This window comes from Oncorhynchus mykiss, chromosome 18, assembly GCF_013265735.2.
Source record: "Oncorhynchus mykiss isolate Arlee chromosome 18, USDA_OmykA_1.1, whole genome shotgun sequence".
NCBI lineage: Eukaryota > Metazoa > Chordata > Actinopteri > Salmoniformes > Salmonidae > Oncorhynchus > Oncorhynchus mykiss.
This window is the reverse complement of record NC_048582.1, coordinates 66,394,577-66,421,978: the sequence shown is the minus strand read 5'-3', so window position 1 is coordinate 66,421,978 and position 27,402 is coordinate 66,394,577. Positions and strand designations below refer to the sequence as shown.

At 48.3% G+C, this 27,402-nt stretch overlaps 1 long non-coding RNA gene across 1 annotated transcript in view; it reads right to left on the bottom strand.

Annotated features, from left to right (window-relative positions):
* Positions 1-27,402, bottom strand: part of LOC118941207 — a 104,860-nt gene that overhangs the window by 51,413 nt on the left and 26,045 nt on the right. The window contains exon 2 of the long non-coding RNA XR_005037538.1: positions 627-704. This is a non-coding gene — a long non-coding RNA (uncharacterized LOC118941207). The remainder of the gene's footprint in view (positions 1-626; positions 705-27,402) is intronic.

The following is a 27,402-nucleotide window of genomic DNA, read 5'->3' as shown; positions in this document are numbered from 1 at the left end:
ACAGGGTGTATAACAGAGTATATAACAGGGTGTATAACAGGGTGTATAACAGTTGTATAACAGGGTGTATAACAGGGTGTATAACAGGGTGTATAACAGTTATATAACAGGGTGTATAACAGGGTGTATAACAGGGTGTATAACAGGGTGTATAACAGTTGTATAACAGGGTGTATAACAGGGTGTATAACAGGGTGTATAACAGTTATATAACAGGGTGTATAACAGGGTGTATAACAGAGTATATAACAGGGTGTATAACAGGGTGTATAACAGTTATATAACAGGGTGTATAACAGGGTGTATAACAGGGTATTATACCTGAGAGCTTTAGTGTCACCACTGTGACATATGGTGCTCATAATAAGTAGCAGATGTTTACAGCAAATGGCCATTTGTGTCATTGCACAGCTCTCTGGAGTTTAGTCTAGTCTGTCATACCTTAGCTGTTGAAGGTGGTTTGAAATGGTGGCTGGCTGTCTCTGGTATTAGTTTGTGTCCCAAACAGCACCTTAATCCCTACATAGTGCGCTACTTTTGATCAGAACCCTGTCCTAATATGGTGCCATCTGGTGCCATCTGTCACGTCAAAGACTCACATTTAACTGAAAGCACAAAGCCATTACCTGTGGTTGTATTGTGTTTGGCCGGTGTGAGGGAGGGGAACACTAGGATAATTAAAAGGAGAAATGCCATCCCTCCACCTGCGGACAGAAGAGGGGGGGGGAGATATTCAGATTGGGGGGAGGAAAGAGAGAGTTACATGAAGGATGGATAGTGCAAAGAGACAGAGACAAAAAAGGAGGGTAGGAGAAAGGAAGGGAAGCAGGGAGAGAGATAGTAAGACCCCTTCACAATTACTACACTAAGACCCCTTCACAATTACTACACGTTTCGTGACAATATTGTCTGTTACACGTTCCTCAGGTAGAATACGACACTGGTCTGTTACACGTTCCTCAGGTAGAATACGACACTGGTCTGTTACACTTTACTCAGGTAGAATACGACACTGGTCTGCTCCACGTTACTCAGGTAGAATACGACACTGGTCTGTTACATGTTACTCAGGTAGAATACGACACTGGTCTGTTACACGTTACTCAGGTAGAATACGACACTGGTCTGCTCCACGTTACTCAGGTAGAATACGACACTGGTCTGTTACATGTTACTCAGGTAGAATACGACGCTGGTCTGTTACACGTTACTCAGGTAGAATACGACACTCGTCTGCTACACGTTACTCAGGTAAAATACGACACTGGTCTGTTACACGTTACTCAGGTAGAATACGACACTGGTCTGCTACACGTTCCTCAGGTAGAATACAACACTGGTCTGTTACACGTTACTCAGGTAGAATACGACACTGGTCTGTTACACGTTACTCAGGTAGAATACGACACTGGTCTGTTACACGTTACTCAGGTAGAATACGACACTGGTCTGTTACACGTTACTCAGGTAGAATACGACACTGGTCTGTTACACGTTACTCAGGTAGAATACGACACTGGTCTGTTACTTAGGTAGAATACGACACTGGTCTGTTACACGTTACTCAGGTAGAATACGACACCTCTCTGCTACATGTTACTCAGGTAGAATACGACACTGGTCTGTTACACGTTACTCAGGTAGAATACGACACTGGTCTGTTACTCAGGTAGAATACGACACTGGTCTGTTACACGTTACTCAGGTAGAATACGACACTGGTCTGTTACACGTTACTCAGGTAGAATACGACACTGGTCTGCTACACGTTACTCAGATAGAATACGACACTGGTCTGTTACACGTTCCTCAGGTAGGCTAACGAGACCTTCAGCACATACTGTATGAGGAGCGATTTTTGCCATTTTTTGGAGGCCAACGAGATACCTGACGACCGCAGAAGAGCGGAATTTCTATCAGCCGTGGGTTCAAAGACATTTACGCTGCTGAAAGATTTGTTAGCGCCGAAGAAGCCGGGAGAGGTTAGCTTCCAGGAGCTCATTTCAGAGACTTTTATGCACCGAAACGGAACGTGTTGAGCGAGAGGAATGTTTTTCGGAATAGGAAACAGTCGACGGGAGAGACGTTAGCTGAGTATGTAGCGTCGCTAAAGGGACTGGCGATGTGAGTTTGGGGCTGCACTAGAGGAGCAGATCAAGGACCAGCTAGTTTATGGAGATGCCAGTTAAGAGCTGCGCTGGCAAGATGTTAAGCGCGGCATACGGGGAGAATTTAACCTGGGCAAAAGTATTGGACATCGTCAACAACTTGGAGCGCACAGCCCAGAGTTTGAAGAAATTCCATCAGACACCGACTCAGTTGAGAACCGATCAGTTGACCACAAAACGGGAGGGGCATCGACCTGGATCCGACAGGGAGAAACAGTGGATGTCAGGCCAGAGGAAGGAGACGTCAAAGCCCTGTTTTCGCTGTTTGGGGACAAGAAATTCACAGCAGACCTGCCGTTACAAGGAGTTACAACACAGAGCGTGCCTGAAGACTGGACATCTTAAAAGGGCTTGCAGGGGGAGAGTATCTGCAGGGAACAGAGCGTTTTCTAAGCAACGCTGTCAAACAGCACACTGTAATCCAGTGAAGGGGACACGCTACTTGACAACAGATCATGTTGCCCGCAGGCTCCAGCACAGTCGGAAATCACCAGTCAGAAAATGACTTTTTACTGTGTGTAGTGATAGTGATAGTGACTTTTTACTGTGAGTAGTGATAGTGATTATGTGAAACCTAATTTATCCCCCCCGTTACATCATGGTAATGTAACGGGGGGATAAAGATGGAGGTAGATACTGGGGCTACCGTGTCTATTATCTCAGAGAAGCTGTACAGCAGCAGATTTAAAGACGCATAAACTGTGGAGGTAGATCAAGAGTCAAAGTATTTATTGACAATAAACACGTTGATAGGTTTATACCAGATTAATAGAGGGCCTTATTTATTTATTTATTTATTTAAGTCAGTTAAGAACAAATTCTTATTTTCAATGACGGCCTAGGAACAGACGGCCTTTGTACCTTGTCAGCTCGGGGGTTTGAACTTGCAACCTTCCGGTTACTAGTCCAACGCTCTAACCACTAGGCCACCCTGCCGCCTTATGAAGTATCAAGCTCTCCAGCTGTATTCCAACGTATCATGGACCAGGTCTTACAGGGTTAACCTGGGTCTGTGTACTTTCTGGATGACATTCTTATCACAGGGAAATCGGTCCGAGGACCACTTCCTGTAAGTGGTCCACAGCCCCAGGTTAACCCTGTAGAAGCAGTGTTAAAGAGGATGCAAGAGCGTGGGTTAAGAGTAAACAGGGATGAGTCTTTTCAGTCTAGTGTCACTTACTTATGTCACAGGATAGAGGAACAGGGGCTACATCCAGGATAGGTGAACAGGGGCTACATCCAGGATAGACAAACAGGGGCTACATCCAGGATAGAGGAACAGGGGCTACATCCAGGATATAGGAACAGGGGCTACATCCAGGATAGACTAACAGGGGCTACATCCAGGATAGAGGAACAGGGGCTACATCCAGGATAGACGAACAGGGACTACATCCAGGATAGATGAACAGGGACTACATCAAGGATAGAGGAACAGGGTCTACATCCAGGATAGAGGAACAGGGGCTACATCCAGGATAGAGGAACAGGGGCTACATCCAGGATAGAGGAACAGGGGCTACATCTGGGATAGACTAACAGGGGCTACATCCAGGATAGACGGACAGGGGCTAAATCCAGGATAGAGGAATAGGGGCTACTTCCAGGATAGACAAACAGGGGCTACATCCAGGATAGACGAACAAGGGCTACATCCAGCATAGATGAACAGTGGGCTACAGCCAGGATAGAGGAAGAGGGGCTACATCCAGGATAGAGGAACAGGGGTTACATCCAGGATAGACTAACAGGGGCTACATCCAGGATAGACTAACAGGGAACGGGGACTACATCCAGGATAGACTAACAGGGGCTACATCCAGGATAGAGGAACAGGGGCTACATCCAGGTTAGAGGAAAAGGGGCCACATCCAGGATAGAGGAAAAGGGGCCACATCCAGGATAGATGAACAGGGGGCTACAGCCAGGATAGACTAACAGGGGCTACATCCAGGATAGAGGAACAGGGGCTACATCCAGGATAGAGGAACAGGGGCTACATCCAGGATAGACTAACAGGGGCTACATCCAGGATAGATGAACAGGGGCTACATCCAGGATAGACGAACAGGGGCTACATCCGGGATAGACTAACAGGGGATACATATACGTTAGACAAACAGGGGCTACATCCAGGATAGAGGAACAGGGGCTACATCCAGGATAGACTAACAGGGACTACATCCGGGATAGATGAACAGGGGCTACATCCAGGATAGACTAACAGGGGCTACATCCAGGATAGACTAACAGGGGCTACATCCAGAATAGACTAACAGGGGCTACATCCGGGATAGACTAACAGGGGCTACATCCAGGTTAGATGAACAGGGGCTACATCCAGGTTAGACGAACAGGGGCTACATCCAGGATAGAGGAACAGGGGCTTCATCCAGGATAGACTAACAGGGGCTACATCCAGGATAGACTAACAGGGGCTACATCCAGGATAGACTAACAGGGGCTACATCCGGGATAGACTAATAGGGGCTACATCCAGGTTAGATGAACAGGGGCTACATCCAGGTTAGACGAACAGGGGCTACATCCAGGATAGAGGAACAGGGGCTTCATCCAGGATAGACTAACAGGGGCTACATCCAGGATAGACTAACAGGGGCAACATCCAGGATAGAGGAACAGGGGGCTACAGCCAGGATAGAGGAACAGGGGCTACATCCAGGATAGAGGAACAGGGGCTACATCCAGTATAGACTAACAAGGGGCTACATCCAGGATAGACTAACAGGGGCTACATCCAGGATAGAGGAACAGGGGCTACATCCAGGATAGAGGAACAGGGGCTACATCCAGGATAGACTAACAAGGGGCTACATCCAGGATAGACTAACAGGGGCTACATCCAGGATAGAGGAACAGGGGCCACATCCAGGATAGACGAACAGGGGGCTACAGCCAGGATAGACTAACAGGGGCTACATCCAGGATAGAGGAACAGGGGCTACATCCAGGATAGAGGAAGAGGGGCTAAATCCAGGATAGAGGAACAGGGGCTACATCCAGGATAGACTAACAGGGGCTACATCCAGGATAGAGGAACAGGGGCTACATCCAGGATAGATGAACAGGGGGCTACAGCCAGTATAGACTAACAGGCTACATCCAGGATAGAGGAACAAGGGCTACATCCAGGATAGACTAACAGGGGCTACATCCAGGATAGAGGAACAGGGGCTACATCCAGGATAGACGGACAGGGGCTACATCCAGGATAGACTAACAGGGGCTACATCCAGGTTAGATGAACAGGGGCTACATCCAGGTTAGACGAACAGGGGCTACATCCAGGATAGAGGAACAGGGGCTTCATCCAGGATAGACTAACAGGGGCTACATCCAGGATAGACTAACAGGGGCAACATCCAGGATAGAGGAACAGGGGGCTACAGCCAGGATAGAGGAACAGGGGCTACATCCAGGATAGAGGAACAGGGGCTACATCCAGTATAGACTAACAAGGGGCTACATCCAGGATAGACTAACAGGGGCTACATCCAGGATAGAGGAACAGGGGCTACATCCAGGATAGAGGAACAGGGGCTACATCCAGGATAGACTAACAAGGGGCTACATCCAGGATAGAGGAACAGGGGCCACATCCAGGATAGACGAACAGGGGGCTACAGCCAGGATAGACTAACAGGGGCTACATCCAGGATAGAGGAACAGGGGCTACATCCAGGATAGAGGAAGAGGGGCTAAATCCAGGATAGAGGAACAGGGGCTACATCCAGGATAGACTAACAGGGGCTACATCCAGGATAGAGGAACAGGGGCTACATCCAGGATAGATGAACAGGGGGCTACAGCCAGTATAGACTAACAGGCTACATCCAGGATAGAGGAACAAGGGCTACATCCAGGATAGACTAACAGGGGCTACATCCAGGATAGAGGAACAGGGGCTACATCCAGGATAGACGGACAGGGGCTACATCCAGGATAGACGAACAGGAGCTACATCCAGGATAGACTAACAGGGAACAGGGGCCACATACAGGATAGACGAACAGGGGCTACATCCAGGATAGAGGAACAGGGGCCACATCCAGGATAGACGAACAGGGGCTACATCCAGTATAGAGGAACAGGGGCTACATCCAGGATAGACGGACAGGGGCTACATCCAGGATAGACGAACAGGAGCTACATCCAGGATAGACTAACAGGGAACAGGGGCCACATCCAGGATAGACGAACAGGGGCTACATCCAGGATAGAGGAACAGGGGCCACATCCAGGAGAGACGAACAGGGGCTACATCCAGGATAGACGAACAGGGGCTACATCCAGGATAGACGAACAGGGGCTACATCCGGGATAGACGAACAGGGGCTACATCCAGGTTAGACAACCAGGGGCTACATCCAGGATAGGCGAACATGGGCTACATCCAGGATAGATGAACAGGGGGCTACAGCCAGGATAGAGAAACAGGGGCTACATCCAGGATAGAGGAAAAGGGGCTACATCCAGGATAGACTAACAGGGGGCTACATCCAGGATAGACTAACAGGGAACAGGGGCTACATCCAGGATAGACTAAAAGGGGCTACATCCAGGATAGAGGAACAGGGGCTACATCCAGGTTAGAGGAACAGGGGCTACATCCAGGATAGATGAACAGGGGGCTACAGCCAGAATAGACTAACAGGGGCTACATCCAGGATAGAGGAACAGGGGCTACATCCAGGATAGAGGAACAGGGGCTACATCCAGGATAGAGGAACAGGGGCTACATCCAGGATAGAGGAACAGGAGCTACATCCAGGATAGACTAACAGGGAACAGGGGCTACATCCAGGATAGACTAACAGGGGCTACATCCAGGATAGAGGAACAGGGGCCACATCCAGGATAGACGAACAGGGGCTACATCCAGGATAGACGAACAGGAGCTACATCCAGGATAGACTAACAGGGAACAGGGGCCACATCCAGGATAGACGAACAGGGGCTACATCCAGGATAGACGGACAGGGGCTACATCCAGGATAGACGAACAGGGGCCACATCCAGGATAGACGAACAGGGGCCACATCCAGGATAGACTAACAGGGGCTACATCCAGGATAGACGACCAGGGGCCACATCCAGGATAGATGAACATGGGCCACATCCAGGATAGACAAACAGGGGCTACATCCAGGATAGATGAACAGGGGCTACATCCAGGATAGATGCACATATCAGTATGACATACAATACAAGTCCTCTCAGCAGCATGCCAGAAATCCAAACTATCAATTGTCATTTTTCGATGTACTTCCCATTTTAGCGAAGGACATAGCCAGGGAAACTACCAAAGACAAAAGGGTTTGGCAAAAAAAGTGAAGCATTTTACACTGACAGGGTGACCTAACCATGTTACTGATCCTGAACTAAAGCCTTATTGGGTGAGAAGGGATGAGCTCCCTGGAGAAAGTGATTGTGGGTTATGGGGTGTGAGAGAGCAGTGGTGCCGGGCTACTCTACAGAGGGACCTACTGAAGGAGATACGTGGAACCCACTGGGGCATGGTAAAAAATGAAAGTTCTCGCAAGGAGCCACTTTTTGGTGGCCCAGGTTAGACTCAGATACAGAAGACACGGTAAGGCGATGCCAGGTGTGTCAGTCTAATAGGAATATGCCGAAGCTTGCACCAGTGCATCCTTGGAAACGGCCTGAGAGAGGGGGCCCTGGCAAACGCATTCATATAGATTTTGCTCAAAAGGGAAAGGACCCGGTTGTCAGTAGTTACGGATGCATAGTCACGCTGGCCAGAAGTAAAGTGTATGAGTAATACTCCGGCTACAGCCACGGTAGACACACTCCGGGCAGCGTTCTCGGCCTACGGGTTAGTTGAGGAGTGTGTTTCAGGCAGATGGTGTCAAAAAGAGATGGAGATATTCTTCCAGTTGAATGGGGAGGACAGCCAGTCGGCTCCGTACCATGCAGTTTCAAATAGCGCAGCAGAGCGACTTGTATAGAATCTAAAACAGGCTCTAGAGAAGGACATCAGGACGGTCTGTACAGCATATAGTTTGGACAACTTTCTGTTTGCCTACAGGAATTCGCTACATGTCGCAACTGGAAAAACTCCAGAAGAGTTGTTCCTAAAAAGACAAGTTAGAGCAAGGTTAAACTGGTTAAACCCCAGTTTTTTCAGATGACATGCAGTCGAAGATTCAGGACAAGGGGGTCGGGAAAGCGTCTTTCGGGGTTTTTTTTTTCCCAGTCGGGAACGAACAGTGCTCGTCCGAGATTACCAAGGGAGGAGAGAGAGAGAGACACAAATGGGTCCCCGGGGTTGTGAAAAGGGTACTTGGTCTTGTAACCTACTTAGTGCAGACGGAGGGAAAATTGTGTAAGAAGCATATGGATCAAATGATGATGCAACACAATGAAAGAGAAGACCTGAATGTGTCAGAGTAGAAGTTGTTTTTGTTTTTTTCTCCCCAATTTCATGGTATCCAATTTTTTTAGTAGCTACTATCTTGTCTCGTCGCTACAACTCCTGTACGGGCTCGGGAGAGACGAAGGTTGAAAGTCATGCGTCCTACACAACCCAACCAAGCCGCGCTGCTTCTTAACACAGCGTGCATCCAACCCGGAAGCCAGCCGCACCAATGTGTCGGAGGAAACACCGTGCACTTAGCACGCACTGCGCCCGGCACGCCACAGGAGTCGCTGGTGCGCGATGAGAGCCCTCCCTAACCCGGACGACACTATGCCGACCGGGATGTAACCTCAACCAGCATGTAACCTCAACCAGCATGTAACCTCAACCGGTATGTAACCTCAACCGGCATTTGAACATCTTGGCCATGTTCTGTTATAATCTCCACCCGGCACAGCCAGAAGAGGACTGGCCACCCCTCATAGCCTGGTTCCTCTCTAGGTTTCTTCCTTGGTTTTGGCCTTTCTAGAGAGTTTGTCCTAGCCACCGTGCTTCTACACCTGCATTGCTTGCTGTTTGTGGTTTTAGGCTGGGTTTCTGTACAGCACTTTGAGATATCAGCTGATGTACGAAGGGCTTTATAAATACATTTGATTTGATGTAACCACAACTGGCATGTAACCACATCCCGGTCCCCAGGCGGTCATTTTCATACTCGACCATGTGATGTTGGGATTGTGACATTGGAGCCACGGGAGGCTGAGGATTACCTGGTGTACAGGTGCGGAGGTGATGAAGAAGGGAAGGCTTTCCTGGCGCATTGGGTGAGTGGTGCGATGATGTGTGTTACTGTGCCAGATCCTAATGGTCGTGTGTCCAGAGCTTGGATAGGAAAAGGAGAGGTGAGCGATTTATGAGATTAAATTCAGGGAGGAGGTGAGGGCCTGGTTGATGGAGTTCCCAACGGCACCGGAGTCCACTAGAGCTGTAGAGACAACACTTGAGGGACAGCCACCCAGTGAAATAGGAACCAGAAAGGGTTTGGCTAAAAAACTATGAAAATGGGATACTCACGCCTACCCTGGGAGATGGAAGGTCAAGAGGCCGCCTCTCTGTTCTGTTCACCGGACACCACTGCCCTCCTGGCCGCAATGGGAACAGAGCCCCAGCTCTGCAGCGGAGTCTAACCCTAACCTCCATGGGTTCAGGCTCTGCCTCGGGACCGCCAAAGGAGGGAGGCGAGTAGCGAGATGGACACCGGCGCTCCCGCAGAAGGTTATCCAGACGGATGACCATTGAGATGAGAGCATATTGATGAGAGCAATATTGTCATCCTGACATGTCAACTCTGTCTCGACCTTCTCATGCAATCCGACAGCGGAATAGAATGCGGAGCGCCGACACAATCCATCCGTTGGAAGCTGCAGCAGTCCGAAAGGTGAGGGAGTGCTCCTCTGCGGTCTGGGCGCCCTGCCGGAGCTGGAAGAGTCGCTCACCTCCCTCTCTGCCCTCTGGTGGATGGTCGAAGACCGCCGTGAACAGAGCCATGAACATCTCATAGGATCCCAGCTCCTCCTCTCCTTTCTCCCAGACGGCCGTAGACCACTCCAACAACCCGTCCGGTCAGCAGGGGACCGTGGCAACCTTGGACCTCTCGGTGGTGGAGATTCCCATCTGATATGCTAAATAGAGGGAGCACTGGAGTAGGAAGCCACGGCATTTCGATGGAGTGACGTCATATTTCTCCGGAAGGGATAGTCGGGTATCACTGACCTGGGCGGACAGCTGGGTAGGCTGGCTCACTGTGACGACCCGTGGTAGGTTCCCCTCTGATGGGGGTATTGAGAGCCTCGCTAGTGGTGTCGAGGCAGTGGAGAACGCGGAGAACCTCCTCCATGGCCATACTCAGTTTCGCCAGCTGGTCGTGGTGTTGATGGAGTAGATGACCTTGTTCCTTAACCGCCTGGAGGAGGGTTAAATCTTCTGCTGCTTCCATATTGTCGAGGTGTTACTTCTGTAACATACACGCCGGGAGTCAGGAAGCAGGTGTAGAAGGTGAGTTTAATAAAGAACCGAAACAGTTTTAACAAACATTAGGTCACGGCCATAACGTAAGAGAAAACAATTAGTAACTGAAGACAACTAAAGGACTAAATAAAAGGTGGGAGTAATCAGGGAGAAAGTGATGGATGAGCAGGTGTGCACAATGTGGGTTGCCAGGTCTTGGTGGTTAGTAGACCAGCGACGTCGAGGGCAGGAGGGAGGGAGCAAGAGTAGGCGTTACATGCAGACCCAAGAATGTTGCGTTACCAGCTACAAGTAATGAGAAAAGTAGAATTCTCTTTTGCCACCCCACTCCTCAGGTTGTCCTTTATAATAGGGCAGTAGGGCCTCAGGGGAGACAGAAGTAAAGAGAAAGGGAAGGGGTAGAGAAGAGAAAGAGGGGTTGAGAGAAAGGGAGGGGGTAGAGGAGAGAGGTAGAGAGAGAAAGGGAGGGGTAGAGAAGAGAGAGATAGGTTGAGAGAAAGGGAGGGGATAGAGAAGAGAGAGAGGGGTTGAGAGAAAGGGTGGGGTAGAGAAGAGAAAGGTAGAGAGAGAAAGGGAGGGGTAGAGGAGAGAGAGAGAGGAAGAGAGAAAGGGAGGGGTAGAGAAGAGAGAGAGAGGAAGAGAAAAGGGAGGGGTAGAGAAGAGAGAGAGGTAGAGAGAGAAAGGGAGGGGTAGAGAAGAGAGAGAGGTAGAGAGAAAGGGGGGGGTAGAGAAGAGAGAGGAAGAGAGAAATGGAGGGGTAGAGAAGAGAGAGGAAGAGAGAGAAAGGGAGGGGTAGAGAAGAGAGAGGAAGAGAGAGAAAGGGAGGGGTAGAGAAGAGAGAGGAAGAGAGAAAGGGAGGGTAGAGACAAGAGAGAGGTAGAGAGAAAGGAAGGGGTAGAGAAGAGAGAGAGAAGAATAGAGAAATGGAGGGGTAGAGAAGAGAGAGAGAGGTAGAGAGAGAAAGGGAGGGTTAGAGAAGAGAGAGAGGTAGAGAGAGAAAGGGAGGGGTAGAGAAGAGAGAGAGGTAGAGAGAAAGGGAGGGGTAGAGAAGAGAGAGGAAGAGAGAAATGGAGGGGTAGAGAAGAGAGAGGAAGAGAGAAAGGGAGGGGTAGAGAAGAGAGAGGAAGAGAGAGAAAGGGAGGGGTAGAGAAGAGAGAGGAAGAGAGAAAGGGAGGGTAGAGACAAGAGAGAGGTAGAGAGAAAGGAAGGGGTAGAGAAGAGAGAGAGAAGAATAGAGAAATGGAGGGGTAGAGAAGAGAGAGAGAGGTAGAGAAAAAGGGAGGGTAGAGAAGAGAGAGGAAGAGAGAGAAAGGGAGGGGTAGAGAAGAGAGAGGAAGAGAGAAAGGGAGGGGTAGAGACAAGAGAGAGGTAGAGAGAAAGGGAGGGGTAGAGAAGAGAGAGGTAGAGAGAAAGGGAGGGGTAGAGAAGAGAGAGGAAGAGAGAGAAAGGGAGGGGTAGAGAAGAGAGAGGAAGAGAGAAAGGGAGGGTAGAGACAAGAGAGAGGTAGAGAGAAAGGAAGGGGTAGAGAAGAGAGAGAGAAGAATAGAGAAATGGAGGGGTAGAGAAGAGAGAGAGAGGTAGAGAAAAAGGGAGGGTAGAGAAGAGAGAGAGAGGTAGAGAAAAAGGGAGGGTAGAGAAGAGAGAGGAAGAGAGAGAAAGGGAGGGGTAGAGACAAGAGAGAGGTAGAGAGAAAGGGAGGGGTAGAGACAAGAGAGAGGTAGAGAGAAAGGGAGGGGTAGAGAAGAGAGAGGTAGAGAGAAAGGGAGGGGTAGAGAAGAGAGAGGAAGAGAGAAATGGAGGGGTAGAGAAGAGATTGGGTTAGAGAGAAAGGGAGAGACAAGAACAGAGACAAGAATGCTAGATGTTACAGAGTAAATGAGCACTAAGTCCTTCTGAAGCAGTCTTACTGACAGTCCCTGTCTCTGGCATCAGTAGTACTGTGCCAGTCCTATTCCTCCACCACTACCACCTAGTGACTGTCCAGTCACCACTTACCTAATCTCTTCTGGACAGACTACGAGCATCTGACCAAGATTTTAGTTCTGGGTTAACTGAGATTACCCAGTTTCTAGGCAGGCATCGACCCAGCGCAAATCCAAGTCCCAGTCCCATTCACAGACCCAGTACCAGACCCAGTCCCAGCACCAGCCCCAGCCCCATTCACAGAACCAGTTCCCGCACCAGTCCCAGCACCAGCCCCATTCACAGACCCAGTCCCAGCACCAGTCCCAACACCAACGCCAGTAATTTCATTCGTTTTAATGGTCTGAATAGTATACTGGTCATAATCTAAAACCCACTACTCTGTTCCTCCACTACTACTGGTGCGGTAGTGGTTACCGCCCATCATTCACCATCAGCCCATTGTACATGAAGGCATGGACACAGGCCTAGTCTGAAAGAGGGCTCAATTAGCAATACATCAATGCACTGCTACCCTGCTTGCTTTGCCTTGTATGGTGCCAGCCAGAAACCCAGCAAGCCAGAAATCCAGCCAGCCAGAGAGCCAGAGAGCCAGAGAGCCAGCCAGAAATCCAGCCAGCCAGAGAGCCAGCCAGCCAGAGAGCCAGCCAGAAAGCCACCCAGCCAGAGAGCCAGCCAGCCAGCCAGAAAGCCACCCAGCCAGAGAGCCAGCCAGCCAGCCACCCAGCCAGCCAGCCACCCAGCCAGCCAGCCAGAAACCCAGCCAGCCAGAGAGCCAGAGAGCCAGCCAGCCAGCCAGAAACTGAGCCAGCCAGCCAGCCAGAGAACCAGCCAGCCAGAGAGACAGCCAGAGAGACAGCCAGCCAGCTAGACAGCCAGAGAGTGTGCAAAGGCATATTCAGGTGCACTTTATCCAGTGCTTTTGAGCGGGAGATAATTGCAGTATAATTGAATGGACTGAATGGACTGATTTTGAATCAAATGAATGGCCCTCCTGCAGTGATTTGACGACTGCGTTCCAAATGACACCCTATTCTCTATATAGTGCCCTACTTTTGCCCATGGAATAGATGTGTGATTTGGGACGCATCTTCGATGAAAGCAGCAGAGAAGTTGGGAGGATGAGAGAATGAGTGCCAAAGTGGTTAATTAAAGGCCCGGTGAAATCAAAATGATGTTTTCCTGTGTTTTGTATCCTATTGTGGAAAAGATGGATGGAATGAACATTGTAAAAGTGTGAAAAAAGTTATTATCTGCTGATAGTTGCTGGATGAAAATAATAATATTATACATCAGCAGATTTGCATTGGGGGAGAGTCTCAGCTTGCCTGGTGACATCACCAGGCAGTAAATTGGTTAATAGACCAATAAGAAAGAGAGTTCCAATCCTCTCTGCCAATAACAGCTCGTTTCTCCCCACCTTACTCAGACCCCTCCCAGACAGTCGTAGAAAAATGATTGCTGTAGCCATTGTTGTCTGCAAAAAAATATATATATATTTTTTGTTCATTTTAATGGAAAACTATTACAGCAAGGCACTTAATTAATTGTTACCCGGAAATGATTTGATATCGAAATAAAAACAGCTTAATTGGGCCTTTAAGCCCAACAACAGTAGTAAAACAAGGCAACCTTCAAACACACAAAAGTTACACCCTATTCTCTATTTAGTGCACTACTTATGACCTGAGTCCTGGTCAAACGTAGTGCACTAAAGAGTGAGTAGGGTGCCAGATGTGCAGCATATTAAAACGTTACAAACACTCACCGATCAAATCCTGTGGTGGTGTGGTGTGGGTGGTGTGGTGTGGGTGGTGTGGTGTGGTGTGGTGTGGTGTGGTGTGGTGTGGTGTGGGTGGGTGGGTGGGTGGGTGTGTGGTGTGGTGTGGTGTGGGTGGGTGTGGTGTGGTGTGGTGTGGTGTGTGTGTGTGTGTGTGGTGTGGTGTGTGTGTGGTGTTGTGTGGGGTGGGTGTGTGAGTGTGTGTGTGGTGGGTGTGTGGTGTAGGGGTGTGTGTGTGGGTGTGGTGTGGGTGGTGTGGTGTGGGGTGGGTGGTGTGGGGTGGGTGGTGTGGTGTGTGGGTGTGGTGTGTGTGGGTGGGTGTGGTGTGGTGTGGTGTGGGTGGGTGTGGTGTGTGTGTGGGTGGTGTGGTGTGGTGGGTGTGAGTGTGAGTGTGTGTGTGGTGGGTGTGTGGTGTAGGGGTGTGTGTGTGGGTGGTGTGGTGTGGTGTGTGTGTGGGTGGTGTGGTGTGGTGTGGTGTGTGGGTGTGGTGTGTGTGGGTGTGGTATGGTGTGGTGTGGGTGGGTGTGGTGTGGTGTGGTGTGGGTGGGTGGGTGTGGTGTGTGTGTGTGGTGTGGTGTGGGTGTGTGAGTGTGAGTGTGTGTGTGATGGGTGTGTGGTGTAGGGGTGTGTGTGGGTGGTGTGGTGTGGTGTGGTGTGGGTGGGTGTGGTGTGGGGTGGGGTGGGTGGTGTGGTGTGGTGTGTGTGTGTGGTGTGGTGTGGGTGTGGTGTGTGTGGGTGTGGTGTGGGTGGGTGTGGTGTGGTGTGGTGTGGGTGGGTGGGTGGGTGGGTGGGTGGGTGGGTGGGTGGGTGTGGTGTGTGTGTGGGTGGTGTGGTGTGGTGGGTGTGTGGTGTGGTGTGGGTGGGTGTGGTGGGTGTGTGGTGTGGGTGTGGTGTGGGTGTGGTGTGTGTGTGGGTGTGGTGTGGGTGTGGTGTGGGTGGGTGTGGTGTGGTGTGGTGTGTGTGTGTGTGGTGTGGTGTGTGTGTGGGTGGTGTGAGTGTGAGTGTGTGTGTGGTGGGTGTGTGGTGTAGGGGTGTGTGGGTGGGTGTGGTGTGGGTGGTGTGGTGTGGTGTGGGGTGGGTGTGGTGTGGTGTGGGGTGGGTGGTGTGGTGTGGTGTGTGTGTGTGTGTGGTGTGGGTGTGGGTGTGGTATGGGTGTGGTGTGGGTGTGGTGTGTGTGGGTGTGGGTGGGTGTGGGTGTGGTGTGGGTGGGTGGGTGTGGTGTGGTGTGGTGTGGTGTGGTGTGTGTGGTGTGTGTGGTGGGTGTGTGGTGTGGGGTGTGGTGTGGTGTGGTGTGTGTGTGTGTGGTGTGTGTGTGTGGTGTGGTGTGGGTGTGTGAGTGTGAGTGTGTGTGTGATGGGTGTGTGGTGTAGGGGTGTGTGTGGGTGGTGTGGTGTGGTGTGGTGTGGGTGGGTGTGGTGTGGGGTGGGGTGGGTGGTGTGGTGTGGTGTGTGTGTGTGGTGTGGTGTGGGTGTGGTGTGTGGTGTGGGTGTGGTGTGGTGTGGTGTGGGTGGGTGGGTGGGTGGGTGGGTGGGTGGGTGGGTGGGTGGGTGTGGTGTGTGTGTGGGTGGTGTGGTGTGGTGGGTGTGTGGTGTGGTGTGGGTGGGTGTGGTGGGTGTGTGGTGTGGGTGTGGTGTGGGTGTGGTGTGTGTGTGGGTGTGGTGTGGGTGTGGTGTGGGTGGGTGTGGTGTGGTGTGGTGTGTGTGTGTGTGGTGTGGTGTGTGTGTGGGTGGTGTGAGTGTGAGTGTGTGTGTGGTGGGTGTGTGGTGTAGGGGTGTGTGGGTGGGTGTGGTGTGGGTGGTGTGGTGTGGTGTGGGGTGGGTGTGGTGTGGTGTGGTGTGGGTGGGTGTGGTGTGGTGTGGGGTGGGTGGTGTGGTGTGGTGTGTGTGGTGTGGGTGTGGGTGTGGGTGTGTGTGGGTGTGGTATGGTGTGGTGTGGGTGGGTGTGGTGTGGTGTGGTGTGGTGTGGGTGGGTGGGTGTGGTGTGTGCGTGGGTGGTGTGGTGGGTGTGTGGTGTGGGTGTGGGTGTGGGTGGGTGTGGTGTGGTGTGTGTGTATGGTGTGGTGTGGTGTGGGTGTGGGTGTGGGTGTGTGAGTGTGTGTGTGGTGGGTGTGTGGTGTAGTGGTGTGTGTGGGGGTGTGGTGTGGGTGGTGTGGTGTGGGTGGGTGTGATGTGGTGTGGGGTGGGTGGTGTGGTGTGGTGTGTGTGTGTGGTGTGTGTGGGTGTGGTATGGTGTGGTGTGGGTGGGGTGTGGTGTGGTGTGTGTGTGTGTGTGTGGTGTGGTGTGTGTGTGGTGTGGTGTGGGTGTGGGTGTGGGTGTGTGTGTGGTGGGTGTGTGGTGTAGGGGTGTGTGTGTGTGGGTGTGTGGGTGGTGTAAGTGTGAGTGTGTGTGTGTGTGGTGTGGGTGTGTGGGTGTGTGGGTGTGGGTGTGTGTGGATGTGTGTGTGTGGGTGTGAGTGTGTGGGTGTGGGTGTGTGTGTGGATGTGGGTGTGTGGGTGTGTGTGGGTGTGTGGTGTGGGTGTGTGTGGTGTGGGTTTATGTGAGTGTGTGTGTGTGGGGGGGGGGGGGGGTGTGTGTGTGTGTGTGGTGTGGTGTGGGTGGTGTGTGTGTGGTGTGTGTGTGTGTGTGTGTGTGTGTGTGTGTGTGTGTGTGTGTGGTGTGGGTGTTGTGGGTGTGGTGTGTGTGTGTGGTGTGGTGTGGATGTAATTATGCTTTTACTGTGTTTTATATACTTTATATTTCCACACTATGTGATTGGAATAATACTGTGAAATCGAGCTGTTTGAATTGAGCTGTTTGGAAGAAGAAAAAAAACTGAAATTTCTGCCTGTTTTGGTGGGATGGAGTTTCAGCCTCCCATGGTGACATCACCAGTCAGTAAATGAGTTAATAGACCAATAAGAAAGAGAGTTCCAAACCTCTCTGCCAATAACAGCTAGTTTTTAGTTTTCCCCTCCCCACTCAGATCACTCCCAGACAGTCTTAGCTAAATTATTGCTTGAGAAATATATCTTTGCTAAGAAGCTATTTTTGTTTCTTTTTGACAATTTTTTAATTTAATTAAAAAAAAAAAAAAAATTAAACAGCTACTGTACATAGGACGTTTAATGGAGAAATCATAGATTGGAATTTTGATTCAATTGCTTTTTTTATTGACTTCAGGAGAAGCACACGAATCAGTCGTGAAATGATAATGAATGGATCTGGACACATTATCATCTTAAACCATACAGGTGGGAGTCGCTCCTCGTCCTCATCACGCCTCAGATGTAGGATCTTAATTTGAGCCAGTTTTTAGACAGTTCTTTTTTTTGAGCCAGTTTGAGCCAGTCAGTTCAATTTGAGCCAGTTCTTTCTAGGGAGTTTTTCCGAGCCACCGTGCTTCTATGTGAATTATTATGTAGACTATAATTAACGGACATATTTGTAAGGGTTGATACAAAAAAATTGTAAGGGGAAAATCAAGTCAGAAATCTCAAAGTATAAATAACACAATTCAGAAGCCTTTTTAAACCTCAAATACACTACAAGTTTTACAATTCCTGCAAAAGTTCTCCTGCTACAGGGTGATCAAATTAAGATCCTACATATGTGCATGTGTGAAGGACCCTTTGGAACAGAGCTGTGAAAGTTAAGAGCCCATGTGTAAATACCAAATGGCACCCTATTCCCTATATAGTGCACTACCTTCGATCAGAGCCCTGTGGGATTCCCTGGTCAAAAGTAGTGCACTACAAATAGAATAGGGTGCCATTTGGGACTAACACTATAACTATATAACCATGACAGAGCGTGCCAACGCCTTTACAGAATCCTGCTGCATCGAGGGGAATTTCAAATGGCTGTCAGAGGGTGAGGTGGCCTTGTATGGAGAAGTGGCTTTGCATCCTAAATGGCACCGTATTCCTTATGTAGTGCAGTACTTTTGATCAGAGGCCCTACGTTCCCTGGTTAAAAGTAGTGCATTGCAGAAGGGATAGGGGGCCCATTTGGGACGCACTCTAAGTCTGAAGGTAGCTGGGCTAGCGTAGTGTTAGAGGGCTGCTCTGCTGCAGTGCAGGGTTAACAGTAACACTCCTCCAGACAAACATTACTGGAATACAAGTGGGCATAAAGGCAAGAAGACAGCTAAGAGTCCACCTGCATCTCTCTCTCTCTCTCTCTCTCTCTCTCTCTCTCTCTCTCTCTCTCTCTCTCTCTCTCTCTCTCTCTCTCTCTCTCTCTCTCTCTCTCTCTCTCTCTCTCTCTCTCTCTCTCTCTCTCTCTCTCTCTCTCTCTCTCTCTCTCTCTCTCTCTCTCTCTCTCTCTCTCTCTCTCTCTCTCTCTCTCTCTCTCTCTCTCTCTCTCTCTCTCTCTCTCTCTCTCTCTCTCTCTCTCTCTCTCTCTCTCTCTCTCTCTCTCTCTCTCTCTCTCTCTCTCTCTCTCTCTCTCTCTCTCTCTCTCTCTCAACCCACTGTTCCTAGGCCGTCATTGAAAATAAGAATTTGTTCTTAACTGACTTGCCTAGTTAAATAAAGGTAAAAAAATATATTATATATGTAACCACAGGTGAATGAATAAAAACAGCCATGCAATCTCCATGGACAAACACTGGCAGAAGAATGACCTTACTGAAGAGCTCAGTGACTTTCAACTTGGCACTGTCATAGGATGCCACCTTTCCAACAAGTTTGTCAAATTCCTGCCCTGCTAGAGCTGCACCGGTCAACTGTAAGTGCTGTTATTGTGAAGTGGAAACATTTAGGATCAACAACAGCTCAGCAGCGAAGTGGTAGGCCATTTGAACTCAGGGAACTGAGTGATGAAGCAACACTCACTACTGAGTTCCAAACTGCCTCTGGAAGCAAGGACTGTTACTCGGGAGCGCCATGAAATGGGTTTCCGTGGCCGAGCAGCCACGGAAGTGATGAGTCATGCTTCACCATCTGGCAGTCCAACGGACAAATCTGTGTTTGTCGGATGCCAGAAGAACACTACCTGCCCCAATGCATAGTTCCAACTGTAAGGTTTGGTGGAGGAGGAATAATGGTCTGGAGCTGTTTTTCATGGTTCGGGCTACGCCCCTTAGTTTCAGTGAAGGGAAATCTTAACACTACAGCATACATTGACATTCTAGAAGATTCTGTGCTTCCAACTTTGTGGTAACAGTTTGGGGAAGGCCCTTTCCTGTTTCATAATGACAATACCCCCATGCACAAAGCAAGTTTCATACAGAAATGGTTTGTCGAGATCGGTGTGGAAGAAATTGACTGGCCTGCACAGAGCCCTGACATCAACCCTATCGAACACCTTTGGTATGAATAGGAACGTAGACTGTGAGCCAGGCCTAACCGCCCAACATCAGTACCCAAATTCACTAATTCTCTTGTGGCTGAATGGAAGCAAGTCCCCACAGCAATGTTCCAACATCTCCTGAAAGCCTTCCCAGAAGAGTGGAGGCTGTTTCAGCAGCAAAGGGAGGACCAACTGCATATTAACGCCCATGATTATGGGATGAGATTTTCGACAATATATAGTGTTGGATGGTCTGTTGGATGGTCTCCGGAACATATATACTGCTGGATGGTTTGTTGGATGGTCTCCGGAACATATATACTGTTGGATGGTCTGTTGGATGGTCTGTTGGATGGTCTGTTGGATGGTCTCCGGAACATATATACTGCTGGATGGTCTGTTGGATGGTCTCCGGAACATATATACTATTGGATGGTCTGTTGGGTGGTCTCCAGAACATATATACTGTTGGATGGTCTGTTGGATGGTCTCCGGAACATATATACTGTTGGATGGTCTGTTGGGTGGTCTCCAGAACATATATACTGTTGGATGGTCTGTTGGATGGTCTCCAGAACATATATACTGTTGGATGGTCTGTTGGATGGTCTCCGGAACATATATACTGTTGGATGGTCTGTTGGATGGTCTCCAGAACATATATACTGTTGGATGGTCTGTTGGATGGTCTCCAGAACATATATACTGTTGGATGGTCTGTTGGATGGTCTCCAGAACATATATACTGTTGGATGGTCTCCAGAACATATATACGGTTGGATGGTCTCCGGAACATATATACTGTTGGATGGTCTGTTGGGTGGTCTCCGGAACATATATACTGTTGGATGGTCTCCAGAACATATATACTGTTGGATGGTCTGTTGGATGGTCTCCAGAACATATATACTGTTGGATGGTCTCCAGAACATATATACGGTTGGATGGTCTCCGGAACATATATACTGTTGGATGGTCTCCAGAACATATATACGGTTGGATGGTCTCCGGAACATATATACTGTTGGATGGTCTGTTGGATGGTCTCCAGAACATATATACTGTTGGATGGTCTGTTGGATGGTCTCCAGAACATATATACTGTTGGATGGTCTCCGGAACATATATACCGTTGGATGGTCTGTTGGATGGTCTCCGGAACATATATACTGTTGGATGGTCTGTTGGGTGGTCTCCAGAACATATATACTGTTGGATGGTCTGTTGGATGGTCTCCGGAACAAATATACTGTTGGATGGTCTGTTGGGTGGTCTCCAGAACATATATACTGTTGGATGGTCTGTTGGATGGTCTCCGGAACAAATATACTGTTGGATGGTCTGTTGGATGGTCTCCAGAACACATATACTGCTGGATGGTCTGTTGGATGGTCTCCGGAACAAATATACTGTTGGATAGTCTGTTGGGTGGTCTCCAGAACATATATACTGTTGGGTGGTCTGTTGGATGGTCTCCAGAACATATATACTGTTGGATGGTCTGTTGGGTGGTCTCCAGAACATATATACTGTTGGGTGGTCTGTTGGATGGTCCCAGGAACATATATACTGTTGGATGGTCTGTTGGATGGTCTCCAGAACATATATACTGTTGGATGGTCTGTTGGATGGTCCCAGGAACATATATACTGTTGGATGGTCTGTTGGATGGTCTCCAGAACATATATACTGTTGGGTGGTCTGTTGGATGGTCTGTTGGATGGTCTCCAGAACATATATACTGTTGGATGGTCTGTTGGATGGTCTCCGGAACATATATACTGTTGGATAGTCTGTTGGGTGGTCTCCAGAACATATATACTGCTGGATAGTCTGTTGGGTGGTCTCCAGAACATATATACTGTTGGGTGGTCTGTTGGATGGTCTCAGGAACATATATACTGTTGGATAGTCTGTTGGATGTTCTCCAGAACATATATACTGTTGGGTGGTCTGTTGGGTGGCCTGTTGGATAGTCTGTTGGATGGTCTCCAGAACATATATACTGTTGGATAGTCTGTTGGGTGGCCTCCAGAACATATATACTGTTGGATGGTCTGTTGGATGGTCTCCGGAACATATATACTGTTGGATGGTCTGTTGGGTGGCCTCCAGAACATATATACTGTTGGGTGGTCTGTTGGATGGTCTGTTGGATGGTCTCCAGAACATATATACTGTTGGATGGTCTCCAGAACATATATACTGTTGGATGGTCTGTTGGGTGGTCTCCAGAACATATATAGTGTTGGATGGTCTGTTGGATGTTCTCCAGAACATATATACTGTTGGATGGTCTGTTGGGTGGTCTCCAGAACAGATATAGTGTTGGATGGTCTGTTGGATCGTCTCCAGAACATATATTCTGCTGGATTGTCTGTTGGATGGTCTCCAGAACATATATACTGTTGGATGGTCTGTTGGGTGGCCTCCAGAACATATATACTGTTGGGTGGTCTGTTGGATGGTCTGTTGGATGGTCTCCAGAACATATATACTGTTGGATGGTCTCCAGAACATATATACTGTTGGATGGTCTGTTGGGTGGTCTCCAGAACATATATAGTGTTGGATGGTCTGTTGGATGTTCTCCAGAACATATATACTGTTGGATGGTCTGTTGGGTGGTCTCCAGAACAGATATAGTGTTGGATGGTCTGTTGGATGTTCTCCAGAACATATATACTGTTGGATGGTCTGTTGGGTGGTCTCCAGAACAGATATAGTGTTGGATGGTCTGTTGGATGGTCTCCAGAACACATATACTGCTGGATGGTCTGTTGGATGGTCTCCGGAACAAATATACTGTTGGATAGTCTGTTGGGTGGTCTCCAGAACATATATACTGTTGGGTGGTCTGTTGGATGGTCTCAGGAACATATATACTGTTGGATGGTCTGTTGGATGGTCTCCAGAACATATATACTGTTGGGTGGTCTGTTGGATGGTCTCCGGAACATATATACTGTTGGATGGTCTGTTGGATGGTCTCCAGAACATATATACTGCTGGATAGTCTGTTGGGTGGTCTCCAGAACATATATACTGTTGGGTGGTCTGTTGGATGGTCTGTTGGATGGTCTCCAGAACATATATACTGTTGGATAGTCTGTTGGGTGGCCTCCAGAACATATATACTGTTGGGTGGTCTGTTGGATGGTCTGTTGGATGGTCTCCAGAACATATATACTGTTGGATGGTCTCCAGAACATATATACTGTTGGATGGTCTGTTGGGTGGTCTCCAGAACATATATAGTGTTGGATGGTCTGTTGGATGTTCTCCAGAACATATATACTGTTGGATGGTCTGTTGGGTGGTCTCCAGAACATATATACTGTTGGATGGTCTGTTGGATCGTCTCCAGAACATATATTCTGCTGGATGGTCTGTTGGATGGTCTCCAGAACATATATACTGTTGGATGGTCTCCAGAACATATATACTGTTGGATGGTCTGTTGGATGGTCTCCAGAACATACAGTGCCTTGCGAAAGTATTCGGCAACCTTGAACTTTGCGACCTTTTGCCACATTTCAGGCTTCAAACATAAAGATATAAAACTGTATTTTTTTGTGAAGAATCAACAACAAGTGGGACACAATCATGAAGTGGAACGACATTTATTGGATATTTCAAACTTTTTTAACAAATCAAAAACTGAAAAATTGGGCGTGCAAAATTATTCAGCCCCTTTACTTTCAGTGCAGCAAACTCTCTCCAGAAGTTCAGTGAGGATCTCTGAATGATCCAATGTTGACCTAAATGACTAATGATGATAAATACAATCCACCTGTGTGTAATCAAGTCTCCGTATAAATGCACCTGCACTGTGATAGTCTCAGAGGTCCGTTAAAAGCGCAGAGAGCATCATGAAGAACAAGGAACACACCAGGCAGGTCCGAGATACTGTTGTGAAGAAGTTTAAAGCCGGATTTGGATACAAAAAGATTTCCCAAGCTTTAAACATCCCAAGGAGCACTGTGCAAGCGATAATATTGAAATGGAAGGAGTATCAGACCACTGCAAATCTACCAAGACCTGGCCGTCCCTCTAAACTTTCAGCTCATACAAGGAGAAGACTGATCAGAGATGTAGCCAAGAGGCCCATGATCACTCTGGATGAACTGCAGAGATATACAGCTGAGGTGGGAGACTCTGTCCATAGGACAACAATCAGTCGTATATTGCACAAATCTGGCCTTTATGGAAGAGTGGCAAGAAGAAAGCCATTTCTTAAAGATATCCATAAAAAGTGTTGTTTAAAGTTTGCCACAAGCCACCTGGGAGACACACCAAACATGTGGAAGAAGGTGCTCTGGTCAGATGAAACCAAAATTGAACTTTTTGGCAACAATGCAAAACGTTATGTTTGGCGTAAAAGCAACACAGCTGAACACACCATCCCCACTGTCAAACATGGTGGTGGCAGCATCATGGTTTGGGCCTGCTTTTCTTCAGCAGGGACAGGGAAGATGGTTAAAATTGATGGGAAGATGGATGGAGCCAAATACAGGACCATTCTGGATGAAAACCTGATGGAGTCTGCAAAAGACCTGAGACTGGGACGGAGATTTGTCTTCCAACAAGACAATGATCCAAAACATAAAGCAAAATCTACAATGGAATGGTTCAAAAATAAACATATCCAGGTGTTAGAATGGCCAAGTCAAAGTCCAGACCTGAATCCAATTGAGAATCTGTGGAAAGAACTGAAAACTGCTGTTCACAAGTGCTCTCCATCCAACCTCACTGAGCTCGAGCTGTTTTGCAAGGAGGAATGGGAAAAAATGTCAGTCTCTCGATGTGCAAAACTGATGGAGACATACCCCAAGCGACTTACAACTGTAATCGCAGCAAAAGGTGGCGCTACAAAGTATTAACTTAAGGGGGCTGAATAATTTTGCACGCCCAATTTTTCAGTTTTTGATTTGTTAAAAAAGTTTGAAATATCCAATAAATGTCGTTCCACTTCATGATTGTGTCCCACTTGTTGTTGATTCTTCACACAAAAATACAGTTTTATATCTTTATGTTTGAAGCCTGAAATGTGGCAAAAGGTCGCAAAGTTCAAGGGGGCCGAATACTTTCGCAAGGCACTGTATATACTGTTGGATGGTCTGTTGGATGGTCTCCAGAACATATATACTGTTGGGTGGTCTGTTGGATGGTCTCCAGAACATATATACTGTTGGATGGTCTCCAGAACATATATGCTGTTGGATGGTCTGTTGGATGGTCTCCAGAACATATATACTGTTGGATGGTCTCCAGAACATATATACGGTTGGATGGTCTCCGGAACATATATACTGTTGGATGGTCTGTTGGGTGGTCTCCGGAACATATATACTGTTGGATGGTCTCCAGAACATATATACTGTTGGATGGTCTGTTGGATGGTCTCCAGAACATATATACTGTTGGATGGTCTCCAGAACATATATACGGTTGGATGGTCTCCGGAACATATATACTGTTGGATGGTCTGTTGGATGGTCTCCAGAACATATATACTGTTGGATGGTCTGTTGGATGGTCTCCAGAACATATATACTGTTGGATGGTCTCCAGAACATATATACTGTTGGATGGTCTCCGGAACATATATACCGTTGGATGGTCTGTTGGGTGGTCTCCGGAACATATATACTGCTGGATGGTCTGTTGGATGGTCTCCGGAACATATATACTGTTGGATGGTCTGTTGGGTGGTCTCCGGAACATATATACTGCTGGATGGTCTGTTGGATGGTCTCCGGAACAAATATACTGTTGGATGGTCTGTTGGGTGGTCTCCAGAACATATATACTGTTGGATGGTCTGTTGGATGGTCTCCGGAACAAATATACTGTTGGATGGTCTGTTGGGTGGTCTCCAGAACATATATACTGTTGGATGGTCTGTTGGGTGGTCTCCGGAACATATATACTGTTGGATGGTCTGTTGGATGGTCTCCGGAACATATATACTGCTGGATGGTCTGTTGGGTGGTCTCCGGAACATATATACTGCTGGATGGTCTGTTGGATGGTCTCCGGAACAAATATACTGTTGGATGGTCTGTTGGGTGGTCTCCAGAACATATATACTGTTGGATGGTCTGTTGGATGGTCTCCGGAACAAATATACTGTTGGATGGTCTGTTGGATGGTCTCCAGAACACATATACTGCTGGATGGTCTGTTGGATGGTCTCCGGAACAAATATACTGTTGGATAGTCTGTTGGGTGGTCTCCAGAACATATATACTGTTGGGTGGTCTGTTGGATGGTCCCAGGAACATATATACTGTTGGATGGTCTGTTGGATGGTCTCCAGAACATATATACTGTTGGGTGGTCTGTTGGATGGTCTCCGGAACATATATACTGTTGGATGGTCTGTTGGGTGGTCTCCAGAACATATATACTGTTGGATAGTCTGTTGGGTGGTCTGTTGGATGGTCTCCAGAACATATATACTGCTGGATAGTCTGTTGGGTGGTCTCCAGAACATATATACTGTTGGGTGGTCTGTTGGATGGTCTGTTGGATGGTCTCCAGAACATATATACTGTTGGATAGTCTGTTGGGTGGCCTCCAGAACATATATACTGTTGGGTGGTCTGTTGGATGGTCTGTTGGATGGTCTCCAGAACATATATACTGTTGGATGGTCTCCAGAACATATATACTGTTGGATGGTCTGTTGGGTGGTCTCCAGAACATATATAGTGTTGGATGGTCTGTTGGATGTTCTCCAGAACATATATACTGTTGGATGGTCTGTTGGGTGGTCTCCAGAACAGATATAGTGTTGGATGGTCTGTTGGATCGTCTCCAGAACATATATTCTGCTGGATGGTCTGTTGGATGGTCTCCGGAACATATATACTGTTGGATGGTCTGTTGGGTGGCCTCCAGAACATATATACTGTTGGGTGGTCTGTTGGATGGTCTGTTGGATGGTCTCCAGAACATATATACTGTTGGATGGTCTCCAGAACATATATACTGTTGGATGGTCTGTTGGGTGGTCTCCAGAACATATATAGTGTTGGATGGTCTGTTGGATGTTCTCCAGAACATATATACTGTTGGATGGTCTGTTGGGTGGTCTCCAGAACAGATATAGTGTTGGATGGTCTGTTGGGTGGTCTCCGGAACATATATACTGCTGGATGGTCTGTTGGATGGTCTCCGGAACATATATACTGTTGGATGGTCTGTTGGGTGGTCTCCGGAACAAATATACTGTTGGATAGTCTGTTGGGTGGTCTCCAGAACATATATACTGTTGGGTGGTCTGTTGGATGGTCTCAGGAACATATATACTGTTGGATGGTCTGTTGGATGGTCTCCAGAACACATATACTGCTGGATGGTCTGTTGGATGGTCTCCGGAACAAATATACTGTTGGATAGTCTGTTGGGTGGTCTCCAGAACATATATACTGTTGGGTGGTCTGTTGGATGGTCTCCAGAACATATATACTGTTGGGTGGTCTGTTGGATGGTCTCCGGAACATATATACTGTTGGATGGTCTGTTGGGTGGTCTCCAGAACATATATACTGCTGGATAGTCTGTTGGGTGGTCTCCAGAACATATATACTGTTGGGTGGTCTGTTGGATGGTCTGTTGGATGGTCTCCAGAACATATATACTGTTGGATAGTCTGTTGGGTGGCCTCCAGAACATACATACTGTTGGGTGGTCTGTTGGATGGTCTGTTGGATGGTCTCCAGAACATATATACTGTTGGATGGTCTCCAGAACATATATACTGTTGGATGGTCTGTTGGGTGGTCTCCAGAACATATATAGTGTTGGATGGTCTGTTGGATGTT